Genomic DNA, 12,750 nt, shown 5'->3' with positions numbered 1-12,750 from the left:
GGACGCTGTAGGAGGTCTCGGGGCGCTACCACTTCCACAGACTTTGAACCCTCGTCCCGGTTCCCGTGCTGCCCACACCCCCGCAGAGGCAGCTGGTGCCACTACTGCTGAGACTCTCCAGACTTCCGTGGCTCCATTCATCCGGGCTGTTGGCTTCACATCTACTAGGCGCTTGCCATCAGCTCTGTCTTGCCCTCCTAAGTCAGTGCTCGCCCATCCATGTGCTCTCTGCCTTTCAAAATATTGCTATTTCCTCTTTTGTTCTCCAAGTCCTTATTGATGGGTGCTTTTTCTTTCTCTTCCTGTCATCTTAGTGGGAGTTTGAGAGGGATTGGAGGTACAGTCATTTTTTTTTTTTTTTAATCTGCCATGTTTAACTAGAAGTCCCTATGGTTTGTTTTTTTTTTAGGAGCATTAAGTAATTGTGAAACCAATTATGTTCTTTGTTTTCTGCATGACAGTCAGTTTCTATTAGTTTTCATTAAACACCAGTGACAAGAGTTCAGAAATTTTTGTATTCCCTGTGAAGGGAAAAAAAAAAATAATGCAGTGAAGGTGGCAATTACCATGGGGCAATCTCAAAATAGGAATGTCAAAACAGGCTTCTCCGCCTGGGCCGGAGCTGGTACTCAATAGGGCATTTGTATGAAGTGCATGATGCCTTCAACGTCCTCCCAGAATGGTGCAGGCCCGAGCTTTCATCCCGGCGTCTGAGCACAGGCCCGTGCCTATTGAGCTGGGGCTGAATAAATACTCGGTGAATTCATGAGCTGTTTTTCCCCGTCAAAGCTGGGAAAGCAAGCTCACTTCCCATTCTAGATGTCGAAAATGAAACGTGAAAGCACCACATCCGAATCGATTTCCATGAAGGTGAAATATGGAACTCCCTGGAATCATCAGCTAGCACTTTGCTATTTTAGGCCCTAATGATGCTAGAAGCCACAGGAGATCAGCTAAATGATGCATCCAAGATGTGGATTTCATCACCTCCGAGTTATCTTTCATTCAAAGGGCATTCTCTCTCCTTCTCCCCCGGAAGCATGGGATTTCTGGTAACTTCTGTCCCAGGAATGAAAGTTTGGCCGAATCCATGCTGACCGTGCAGGTGGGGGGTGGGCACCTCACCCAGCTGGAGGTAGACTGGTGGCTACAATTCAGTTTCTTTCCCTTAGCCCTGTGGCTCTTTTCACAAGTATGTGCTGTTTCTTTTTGGTGCCGGCGGTCCGTTCCGTGTGCATGTCTGGAAGAGGTGTGGAGAGCTAGTGCTGGGTGACCAGGGGCCTTCAGGCATCTAGCACTTTGCTCAGACCCGTGGCCAGCACAGCTCCTTGCAGGCTCCAAATGAGGTCGTCGGCTGCTCTCAGCAGACTCCTCCTAGCCCTGGGTAATGTCTCCACTGGGCTGGGGTTTGCTGACGTCTAAGAGCAGCAGCTGCATCCAGCATCACTGTGACACAGAGACTCGGTTGTGTTAGCAAGGTCTCCTTCTGCTCGGCAATGCTACTAATTAGCTGTTAACACATGACATCCCCCTCCACACACCTCAGTGCAAAGAACAGCCAGTTCAAACCATGCATGAAAAGCTGACAACAAAAGTGAGAGTGAGCGGTGAGGATACGTTTTGTTCCTCCAGAGCACAAAAAATCATCATCATCATTTGATAAACTGTATATAGTAGTGCTTTGTTGTGCCATATTTATGATGCCAAACGTGGGGCCGCAGCTGGAAGGCTGGTGGCTGAGAAAACAGAAGGGGAGGAAAAATATTTTTTTAATCTGTTCTGCAAAGATATGAAAGGAATGGAAGAAATACTTATTAAAACCTCAACGAGCTTTGTGACCTTGGGCACAATCTTGCTTCTCTTAAGACCTCAAAGTTTCTCATTTATAAACGAGGGAACTGGATTACTTATATATTGAACTAAGAGGTTTCTTTCAATGTTAAAAACCTGAGATTCTAAGCTGGGCCACTTTCCCTGAAGAGAACCTGTGAAAAAGCACATCCCATTACATTAGGATTTGTCAGAGCCAACTCGGATTTAGCACCCTTATACACATACAGGTGTCAGAAATTGGTAACAAGTAAGAAATATGCTGAAAGCTTTAATAGAAAGGGACAATGCACTGTTTCATTTTTTTGTTGGTTTTTTTTTTTTTAATAGCAATGTTATTGTTTGAAGAGCTCCGTGCTTTGGGAAATTGCCATCTAGTACCAAAGGACATGTTAGTCATCTTTCTTTCTTTCTTTCCTTTCTTTCTTTCTTTCTTTCTTTCTTTTTCTTTTCTCGTTCTTCTTCTTCTTCTTCTTCTTCTTCTTCTTCTTCTTCTTTCTTTTAAGATTTATTTCTTTATTTGAGAGGGAGGGAAGGGCAGACAGAGAGGGAGAGAGGGTCCTAAGCAGATTCCCCGCTGAGCGCGGAGCCCGACGCAGGGCTCCATCTCACAACCCAGAGATCATGACCTGAGCCGAAACCAAGTGTCAGATGCTCAACCCACTGAGCCACCCAGGTGCCCTCATATTAATTTTTTTCATTTCATTATCCCAAGCACAACTTTGTAAACTGTCACTGACCAGCCCACCTGTCAGCTCCAGACCTGGAGATTTCCAGACCCTGTGGAAGGACATCGGTGTTGCCTGGCACTGCTCTTCCTTCTTATCTCACGCAAAAACCATTTCTTTTTTTTTTTTTAAAGATTTTATTTATTTATTCGACAGAGATAGAGACAGCCAGCAAGAGAGGGAACACAGCAGGGGGAGTGGGAGAGGAAGAAGCAGGCTCATAGCGGAGGAGCCTGATGTGGGGCTCGATCCCATAACGCTGGGATCACGCCCTGAGCCGAAGGCAGACGCTTAACCGCTGTGCCACCCAGGCGCCCCCAAAAACCATTTCTTATGGTCGGAGAGACACACAATGTGAAAGAATGTTTTTTTAAACAGATCTTTCGAAAGCTAAAGTTCTCCCTGTGGGTGATAGATGAAAGCGCGATGTTTGGTTACCCATGACCCTACAGCAGAGTGGTAGGAATATTCCATCCCACTTCCCCCCCTTTCCCATGGCACAGCCGATATTCCTGATGGACAGGGGATGAAGGGGGCTGACAAAATGGTGCTGAGGGGAGAGAACTGGCCTAGGAGCCTCCAGGAGAGCTCAAAGCCTGATCCTGTGATTAGCCAAGTAGGTGGGGGGTTTTGGGTGAATCACTCTCCTTTCTGGACCTTGGTTTCTCTCCTGGAACGTAATGCCCATGTCACTGCATTGTTGGCAAGAATTTCCTTGAGAAGTTTGCTCTGTGGAATAACATCAGACTGGGATTTTTTTGCTCTCTTCTTTCAAACTCCTGGGAATAGCTTAAATAAGGACGTATTATTACTAAAATTTTATTTTAATATGTTAGTTGCCATAAACAAAAATTAGTTCCGTAGTAGAGGAATGAAGGTACCATGTGACCAAATTCTACATCTCGTACGTTCTGAAGCCAGCTACTGATAGCCTGAAAGGCCAGTACACATTACATTCCGTGTTCCTTAGCACTTTATGGTTTTCGTCTTGCTCACGCTTCAGTGGTCTGGTACTTCTTGCCCTTCCAGACTGTTTGACCTGCATCACGGGCACATTTTCTGCTCTCACCCAGGAAAAGGGAATGTGCCCTTTAGCATACAATTTTGATCTTCTTCCCCTCCCTTTTAATGATCTGTAAGTTATTATTATAAGGCCAGAACACCAGTTTGGGTCTTGCTTGAGGGCTCTTTGTAAATCTCTACGCTCTGCTCTTTCCTATGACCATATTCAACTGAGATTAGGTTTGGCTGTGAACAGTGAAATCCTGAATCACAAAGACCTACACGAGACAGAAGCCTTATTTCTCGGGTATAAGGAGGTAGGCAGTCTAGAAGCGCGTCTTCAGAACGTCATCACAGACGCAGGCTCCTTGTCTCTCACTACACGGCCGTTTTTAGCATTAGAGATTGCCCCTCAGAGTCTAACACGGTTGCTCAAGCTTCACTCATTACCTTGTCATCCCTCTCACCTGGAAGGAGAAAGGGCCCAACAGGGGGAGACTTCTTACTTCAAAAGACAGTTCTGGAAGTTAGATGTGGCATTTCTGGTTACATCTCATTGACCAGAACTCAGTCACATGGCCACACCGAGAAGTAAGGAAGCCTAGGAAAACGTAATCTTCATTCCAGGGAGTCATGGGGGAGGCTGGCTCTGAACCACTCACAAATCCTGAAGAATTCTTCCACTATCAAATATTCATGAGCTATTTCTCTAGAAAGGCTACGAGATTAAATAGGAAATACTATCAGGAAGGACAATCCAAAGAGGAGATAAGATGGACAAAGGACAGCCTCAAGATACATTAGACCGTGTCAATAATGTCTTGACATGTCCATGCAGAATGCATTAATCTATCAGAGTAATACAAGGTGGCTGGTTGTTGTGAGTTAACTAGAAAGGTTTTTAAAAAATTTTTTTTATTATGTTATGTGAGTCACCATACAGTACATCATTGGTTTTTGATGTAGTGTTCCATGATTCGTTGTTTGCATGTAACACCCAGTGCTCCATGCAATACGTGCCTCCTTAATACCCATCACCAGCCTATCCCAATCCCCCACCCCCCCTCTGAAGCCCTCAGTTTGTTTCCCAGAGTCTATACTCTCTTGTGGTTCATTCCCCCTTCTGTTTATCCCCCCCTTCATTCTTCCCTTCCTTCTCCTACCATCTCCCTGCTATTTCTTATGTTCCATAAATGAGTGAAGCCATATGATAATTGTCTTTCTCTGCTTGACTTATTCACTTAGCATAATCTCCTCTAGTCCCGTCCATGTTGCTGCAAATATTGGGTAATTGTTCTTTCTGATGGCTGAGTAATATTCCATTATATATATGGACCACATCTTCTTAATTCAGTCATCTGTTGAAGGGCATCTCAGCTCCTTCCACAATTTAGCTATTGTGGACAATGCTGCTATGAACATTGATGTGCATATGGCCCTTCTCTTCACTACGTCTGTATCTTTTTTTTTTTTTAAGATTTTATTTTTTATTTGACAGAGAGACAGCCAGTGAGAGAGGGAACACAAGCAGGGGGAGTGGGAGAGGAAGAAGTAGGCTCCCAGCAGAGGAGCCTGATGTGGGGCTCGATCCCAGAACGCTGGGACCACGCCCTGAGCTGAAGGCAGACGCTTAATGACTGCGCTACCCAGGCGCCCCTAAGTCTGTATCTTTGGGGTAAATACCCAGCAGTGCAATTGCTGGGTCATAGGGTAGCTCTATTTTTAACTTTTTGAGGGACCTCCACACTGTTTTCCAAAGTGGCTGTACCAACTTGCATTCCCACCAACAGTGTAAGAGGGATCCCCTTTCTCCACATCCTCTCCAACATTTGTTGTTTCCTGCCTTGTCAATTTTTGCCATTCTAACTGGTGTAAGGTGGTATCTCAATGTGGTTTTGATCTGAATTTCCTTGATGCCTAATGATTTTGAACATTTTTTCATGTGTCTGTTAGCCATTTGTAGGTCTTCATTGGAAAAGTGTCTGTTCATATCTTCTGCCCATTTTTTGATTTGATTATTTGTGTCTCACGTATTGAGTTTGAGAAGTTCTTTATAGATCTTGGATACCAGCCTTTTATCTGTAGTTTCATTTGCAAATATCTTCTTCCATTCTGTGGGTTGCCTCTTCTGTTCTGCAGAAACTTTTTATCTTGATGAAGTCCCCAAAGTTCATTTTTTCTTTTGTTTCTTTTGCCTTTGGAGATGTGTCATGAAGGAAGTTGCTGTGGCCGATGTCAAAGAGGTTGCAGCCTATGTTCTCCTCTAGGATTTTGATGGATTCCTGTCTCATATCGAGGTCTTTCATCCATTTGGAGTTTATCTTTGTGTATGGTGTAAGAGAGTGGTCAAGTTTCATTCTTTTGTACATAGGCTGTCCAATTTTCCCAGCACCTTTTATTGAAGACTGTCTTTTTTCCACTGGATGTTTTTTTCCTGCTTTGTCAAAGATTAGTTGACCATAGAGCCAAGGGTCCATTTCTGGAGTCTCTATTCTGTTCCATTGGTCTATGTGTCTGTTTTTCTTTTGTGCCAGTACCATGCTGTCTTGGTGATCACATCTTTGTAGTATAGCTTGAAATCAGCCAACATGATACCCCCAGCTTTGTTTTTCTTTTTCAACATTTCCTTGGTGATTTGGGGTCTTTTCTGGTTCCACACAAATTTTAGGATTGTTTGTTACAGCTCTTTGAAAAATGTCATTGGTATTTTGATAGGGATGGCATTGAACATGTAGATTGCTCTGGGTAGCATAGACATTTTAACTATGTTTATTCTTCCGATCCATGAGCATGGAATGTTTTTCCATCTTTTTGTGTCTTCTTCAATGTCTTTCATTAGTGTTCTATAGTTTCTAGAGTATAGATCCTTCACCTCTCTGGTTAAGTTAATTCCGAGATATTGTACGATTTTTGGTGCTATAGTAAATGGAATCTATTCCCTAATTTCTCTTTCTTCCATCTCATTGTTCGTATATAGAAATGAAACTAATTTCTGAGCATTGATTTTGTATCCTGCCACATTTCTGAATTGCTGTGTGAGTTCTAGTAATTTGGGGGTGGAGTCTTCTGGGTTTTCCATATAAAGTATCATGTTATCTGTGAAGAAAGAGAGTTTGACTTCTTCTTTGCCGATTTGGATACCTTTTATTCTTTTTTGTTGTCTGATTGCTGTTGCAAGGACTTCTAGTACTATGTTGAACAATAATGGCGAGAGTGGGCATCCTTGTCGTGTTGCTGATCTTAAGGGAAAGGCTTCCAGCTTTTCCCCATTGAGAATGATATTTGCTGTAGGCTTTTCATAGATGGTTTTTATGAAATTGAGGAATGTACCCTCTTAACTAGAAAAGTTTTGTGCATAAATTTCATCCAAGATCAAAAAGACGGGAAGGATATGCTTTGGTACGATGATGAGACAGGCTACTTCAGGAATGAGCAGAGGTGCTCTTTGGCACAATGCAAAGTAGAATGTTCTCCTCAGTGCCCTTCACTTCTAACCTTTACACATACCTTCCCCCCCTCTTAACACCATTCCCCTCCTATGAATGTGTTCTCTCTCTCTCTCTCACACACACACACTCACAGACACACACACACAGACACTGATGTTTTCACGAATCATAATTTAAGAAAAAAACCAACTCTGCTAAACTAACTCTTACCCATGTAAGTCTTAAGTTGCTATCCATCCCAGGAGTGTTGTGCAAATTAATTTAAAATTAAAGTTCCCAGAAGTGAGTGTTGCTTCAATTCTAGTGAGCAAATGCCTTAGAGACTGCTTCTTATGGAACCCTATAAGGATGAAAAGGAATATATTTCTGCCCTCAAAGAGATCATACTCTGGGAGAGAGAGAGCCATGCACGTACCTTCCAAGAAAACCAGAGAATATGATCTTTTACCTTTTTTTTGAAGACAGAGAGAATGCATGTGCTTGACCAGTAGGGGAAGGACAGAGGAGGAGAGAGAATCGCAAGCAGGCTCCATGCTCAGCATGGAGCCCAACACAGGGCTCCATCTCAGGGCCCTGAGATCACAACCTGAGCCGAAATCAAGAGTCAGATGCTCAATCGACTGAGCCATCCAGGAACCCCTGATCTTTTATCTTTTTAAAGTATTGTGAGTGGGGGCGCCTGGGTGGCTCAGTCGGTTAAGCATCTGCCTTCGGCTCAGGTCATGATCCCAGGGTCCTGGGATCGAGCTCCACGTCGGGCTCCCTGCTCAGTGAGGAGCCTGCTTCTTCCTCTCCCTCTGCCGCTGCCCCTGCTTCTGCTTTCTCTCTGTCAAATAAATAAATAAAATCTTTAAAAAAAATGAAGTCTCGTGAGTTCCCTGGGAAAACAGAGTTCAAGCCCAGCTTCGGAGGATGGTGAGAAATGGGAAATATTCTGTAGGAAGAATTAGATAAAAGGAGGACATGCCAGGTGGAAGGTGCAGCCTGAGAAGGGCGTTGAGGTGGATGAGGCAAGGAGCCTACGTGAGGGAACAGGAGGGACCAGCGAGAGCATTAGTGAGACATGAAGCTGAACACATCATTTGGGACCTTAACAGGAGGGGACCAGAAAGCTTAATATTGTATGAAATGGGCAGTACAAGAAAGTTGGATGAGAAGTGGCCCCATCAAGATGATTCTATATAAGAAATGTTATTGGGAGACAGCATATAGGCTGGAGGCTGAAGAGACAGGATCCAGGCAGACAAACGTGGAGAAGGGCTTAAGCCCAGACAAGAGGTAACAAGGACTTGAACAAAGTCAGTGGGAATTAAGACAGGATGTATCACTGATGGTGAAATTTCAAATGAGAATTAGGTTGAATCCTTGGGGGAGGGAGCTTTTCCAGGCACTTCCCAGGTGACATTACGTGAGGCTCCACATTTCCCAATGATCCGTGTGCCCCTGAGCTTAGAGAGGCAGAGGGAAACTTAATAAACCAGAATGTAAGAAAACAGTACTCTAGACTTTCAGAGATGAGGGGGCCCTGGAGACCATCTATAACACAGCTCACTTTTTTTTTACAGATTGAAGAAAAGGTTTTGGGACCACAACAGTGCCAAAAGAGATGTGGGACTTGCCCTCCCTAGTATTATTAGTGTCTTAGCAGGAGCGATAGATACTGACCATCCAAAATCACCACATGGAAAGTCATAAGAATGACAGGCTGGGGGAAATATTCGCAATACATATCACAGATAAATGGCTAATCTCTGTAATAAAAAGCACCTAGATAACAGGGAGGAAGAGATTAAGCAGGCAATAGAAAACGGGCAAGGAACATGGACATACACTTTATACACACAAAAACTATAAACGGTCTTCAAGCACGTGAAAAGAGAGTCAACCTTAATCAAAATAAGAAAGATGCACGTTCAAACTGCACCGAGGATCATTTGTCACCTCCCAGTCACAAAGTTGGACAGCACTGCTGTGAAGCCGGGGACAATGGACAATCATGTTTTGCTGATGAAGCTGCAAGATGATACAGCTCGCAGGGAGGGTAGTATGGCGAAATCTACCAAAACTACTGATGCATCATTCATTCTTTGACTCAGAAATCCTACTGGTGGGCATTCACTCTACAAATAACCTGCACACGCATAAATAACAGAGACACGCATGCTCACATGGGGTTATTAATTTGCAGCTTTACTTGTAAAAGACTGAAAGCAATTTAACTGCCAGCATAAGGAACTGGTTCCGTAAACGAAGGAAGAGTTACGCAGGGGAACTGTATGCAGCTATAAAAAGAAGGAGAAAGGTTCTTTATGTCTCAATACAGAATAAGCTCTAGAGTACCTTGTCAGGGAGGAAAAACCATGATGCAGACCATGTATAAGGTACATTATCTTTTGTGTTAAAAAGGGGGAAAACAAGATATATTTAGGACATATATTTGCGTTTGTCCTTGCAAAAAATACTGGAAAGATAAACAAGAAACTACTAAAAAAGTGTATTTCTAGTGGGAGACAGAATGGAATGTATGAGAATGGGAACCAAGACTAGACAGCCCAGTATATAACATTTTATTTCATTTTAATTTTTTTAAACCATGAAGACATGTTCACAATTAAAAATTTTTTTAATTAAAAATGTCAACTGTGACAAATACTTAAATGAGACATTCATGGTATTGTCCCAGCTAGGAAGGATTTGCCCTAATCAGAGAGGTCAGGGAAGGCTTCCTGGAGGAAGTGGCTGTTGAGTTGAGATCTGAAGAATGAACAGGAGTCAGTGCGTTCAAAGCACGGAGAAGAGCACTGCAATCAGAGAGGGAAGCCTGTTCAAAGGCCTTGTGGTGGGGAGGCCGTGGTACTGAGGAAGAAGTAAAAGTAAGCAGTATAGCAAGCCAATAGGCTGGGCAGGCCAGACCATGTGGGGCTTGTAAACCATGCTGAGAAATGTCTTTCTATCCTAAGAGCAATGAGGTGTTTAAAAGCAGGGAGGTAGGAGGAGGTCCAGGGAAGTTTGTACCTTGTTCAAGGGAATATTCGCAGTCACTGAAGATTGAGAGGAAAAGTATGGTGTGGTCACTACATTTGTTCTTAGAAAGAACTGTCAGGTCCCACCCGTCTCCCAAATTCTCCTGTAAAGTCACACTCACTGCTTGCTAACATTCCACATATTTCAATTATGACTCATCAGTCGCTATTTGCTAAAAACATTACACAAATTGCACAAAGGATAAAGTTGTTATAGTCTAATTTACATTGGAACTTATCTCCGTTTCTAGGCAACACCATTGCACTGGATAATGATGGCTCCGACCCTCAGAATCTTTCACAATCTGGTAAGTGGAATGAACGAGGGAACCAATTTCTGTGTGTTCAGGCCAGTATCACAACCTATTAGATCCAGCCTGGGAATAAAACCCATTTTTAATGCACCATTTGATAAGAACACTTAACCTCAGTATGTGTTGTAATTAGAGAGATAATTAGAACTTCACTAGAACCTTTTAAGACCAGGAATACATTTGAAATTCACCTAGAATGAAAATTGCACCATCTAAGACCAATCCGAGGTATTTTTCCTTCCACCTTTACCTTACCTCCTCCCCCTACTCCAAAGATTTCGCAGTCTAAGGCGTGTGAAAAGATAAGAATTTTATAGGTAGCGCATATTACAGAAGGCTAATGGATTCAGTTGAAAACTGCTTTACAGTTATTTGAAAAGAAAAAAAGAACCCTTAATTTTGAAAATGAGCTTCAGAGGGTGAGCATGAAGACGAAGTGTGAGTCATGTGTGCAGAGAGAAAAAAACTACTCTTGCATGAATCCACTCATAAAATGTTAATATATGCATAAGAAAATTGTGTTCCTTAATCTCTGAAGAAACACTTATCACTAAGAACCCTTTAATTCCTTTCCTGTGCTTGATTTATTAGCTTATGAAATTATGTTAATAACCTTCATGTTAATGGTTTGGGGGCTCAAATGACCTGATTTTAATAATGAAGTAATTTATGCACTAAATGCAATCAGCATCTATGAATCTCACTTAACAGAACATATTGGTGATTAGCCAATGCTGAAACAAGTGACTGTCAGCATGGGGCAAGGCGTGCGCTTCTGTAGAGAGAAGAGATCTGGCTGATGGGAGCAGAGGCGGGGGCTACTCGGGCACACGATCTGAGCTGCAGCTCTTGGCTGCAAAAGCTTTGCCAGAAACGCTGAGACTGAATTTGAAATTAATTTACCAACTGTAAAATGAGTCTGCTACTTCAGTAACCATTGAGTTAATCTACATATGAGGTATATCCATGACAAGGAACACGTGTATCTTTGTTGGAGAGGAGTGATTTCCTGGAAGGAAACAGGAGGACAGAAACAGCGGGTGAAGGAAGAGCCAACAGCCTCCTGGGGGAGAGCAAAGCACCAGGAGGGGAAGACGTCCATCTGAGGAGAAGGAGGACAGATACCTAGGAGGGATGGAGGGTTTCCCATCCTGCCACCCTAAACTCCACGTCCCAGAATACCCCTGATGCTAGCGGTACTCAACTTGGGCTCTCCAGAGTATTATACTGAGTTACCCTCTTTGCTTTGCTTTCTTTTGTTTTTTTTTCTTTTTTCCAGTCCCTACAGATCTAAAGCTTAGAACAACGAATTGACACCCTTCTCTACTTTTCTTCATGCAAAGACACACATCAACCTTGCTAGATGGATGAGACCTTCTCCTGTCTTTCTTCAGAGATCCCCAGGAAATGAGTTTCCATTTCTTTCTCTAATTATTTAAACATTCCTTCAAGAATGCTGTCTCCCACCCAACCCAGACCTGTTAAACCTCTGACTTCCTAGAAAGAAAGATAGTTGTGGTCATTGCCCCTCCTACTGACTCGGCAAAACCCCAGCCCAGGTGGAGGAGAGCAGGTCCTTGCACAAAAGCTGTTTCCAGCAGCATCCAGATGCCACAGTACAGAGTTGCCCGCATCCTTGATCTTCAACCTCAACAATGACGTTCCACAAAATATTATTTTTAAATGTTCAAAAAACACTTCTGGAGCACTTGAAAAATGTTATGCCTCCCTCTAAGGAAGTTTGACTCAAATACCCTTTTGGCACAATGTTACGTGAAAAAAACAAAATATTAAAATAGCTAAACTCTAAGCTGTGATATAGTAAAAATGACCTTAGCTTTGAAATAAGAGTCTTTGGATTCCTAACTTGGCTTCCACCTCTGACTACATGTGGAACTGGTCAAGGTCCTTGACTCTTGAAGAGCGATTTACATTTTTTCTATTTTTTTTCTATATTTAAATGCACGGTGTTAATTTTATAAAATCATAAAACACATAATTTTGGAAACTACAGAGGGAGCCTACCTTGCAAAAATAGAGATCTTTAGGGGCGCCTGGGTGGCACAGTGGTTAAGCGCCTGCCTTCGGCTCAGGGCATGATCCTGGCGTTATGGGATCGAGCCCCACATCAGGCTCTTCTGTTATGAGCCTGCTTCTTCCTCTCCCACTCCCCCTGCTGTGTTCCCTCTCTCGCTGGCTGTCTCTATCTCTGTCGAATAAATAAATAAAATCTTAAAAAAAAAAATAGAGATCTTTAGTAGAATTTTAATTCTTCGCCCCCTGCAGTACGTTGGCATTGTGTCAGCTACAGCAGAAATGAGAGGCAACCTCATGTCTCACATGGAACAGTTCTCCTCTTCCTTCGGATTTGCACAGAGTGGATCATAAACGTACCACACCATAA

General features: G+C 43.0%; 1 long non-coding RNA gene across 1 annotated transcript; it reads left to right on the top strand.

Annotated features, from left to right (window-relative positions):
- Positions 1-8,408: 8,408 nt before the first annotated feature.
- Positions 8,409-12,461, top strand: LOC121106087. Its single transcript, XR_005838817.1, has 3 exons — positions 8,409-9,116; positions 10,284-10,340; positions 11,626-12,461. It is a non-coding gene; the product is annotated as an uncharacterized LOC121106087 (long non-coding RNA).
- The last annotated feature ends 289 nt before the right edge of the window (positions 12,462-12,750 follow it).

Source organism: Ursus maritimus, unplaced genomic scaffold, assembly GCF_017311325.1.
Source record: "Ursus maritimus isolate PB19 unplaced genomic scaffold, ASM1731132v1 scaffold_30, whole genome shotgun sequence".
In the NCBI taxonomy this organism is placed as follows: domain Eukaryota; kingdom Metazoa; phylum Chordata; class Mammalia; order Carnivora; family Ursidae; genus Ursus; species Ursus maritimus.
Note: the sequence above shows the minus strand (reverse complement) of the source record. Positions and strands in the feature narration are given on the sequence as shown.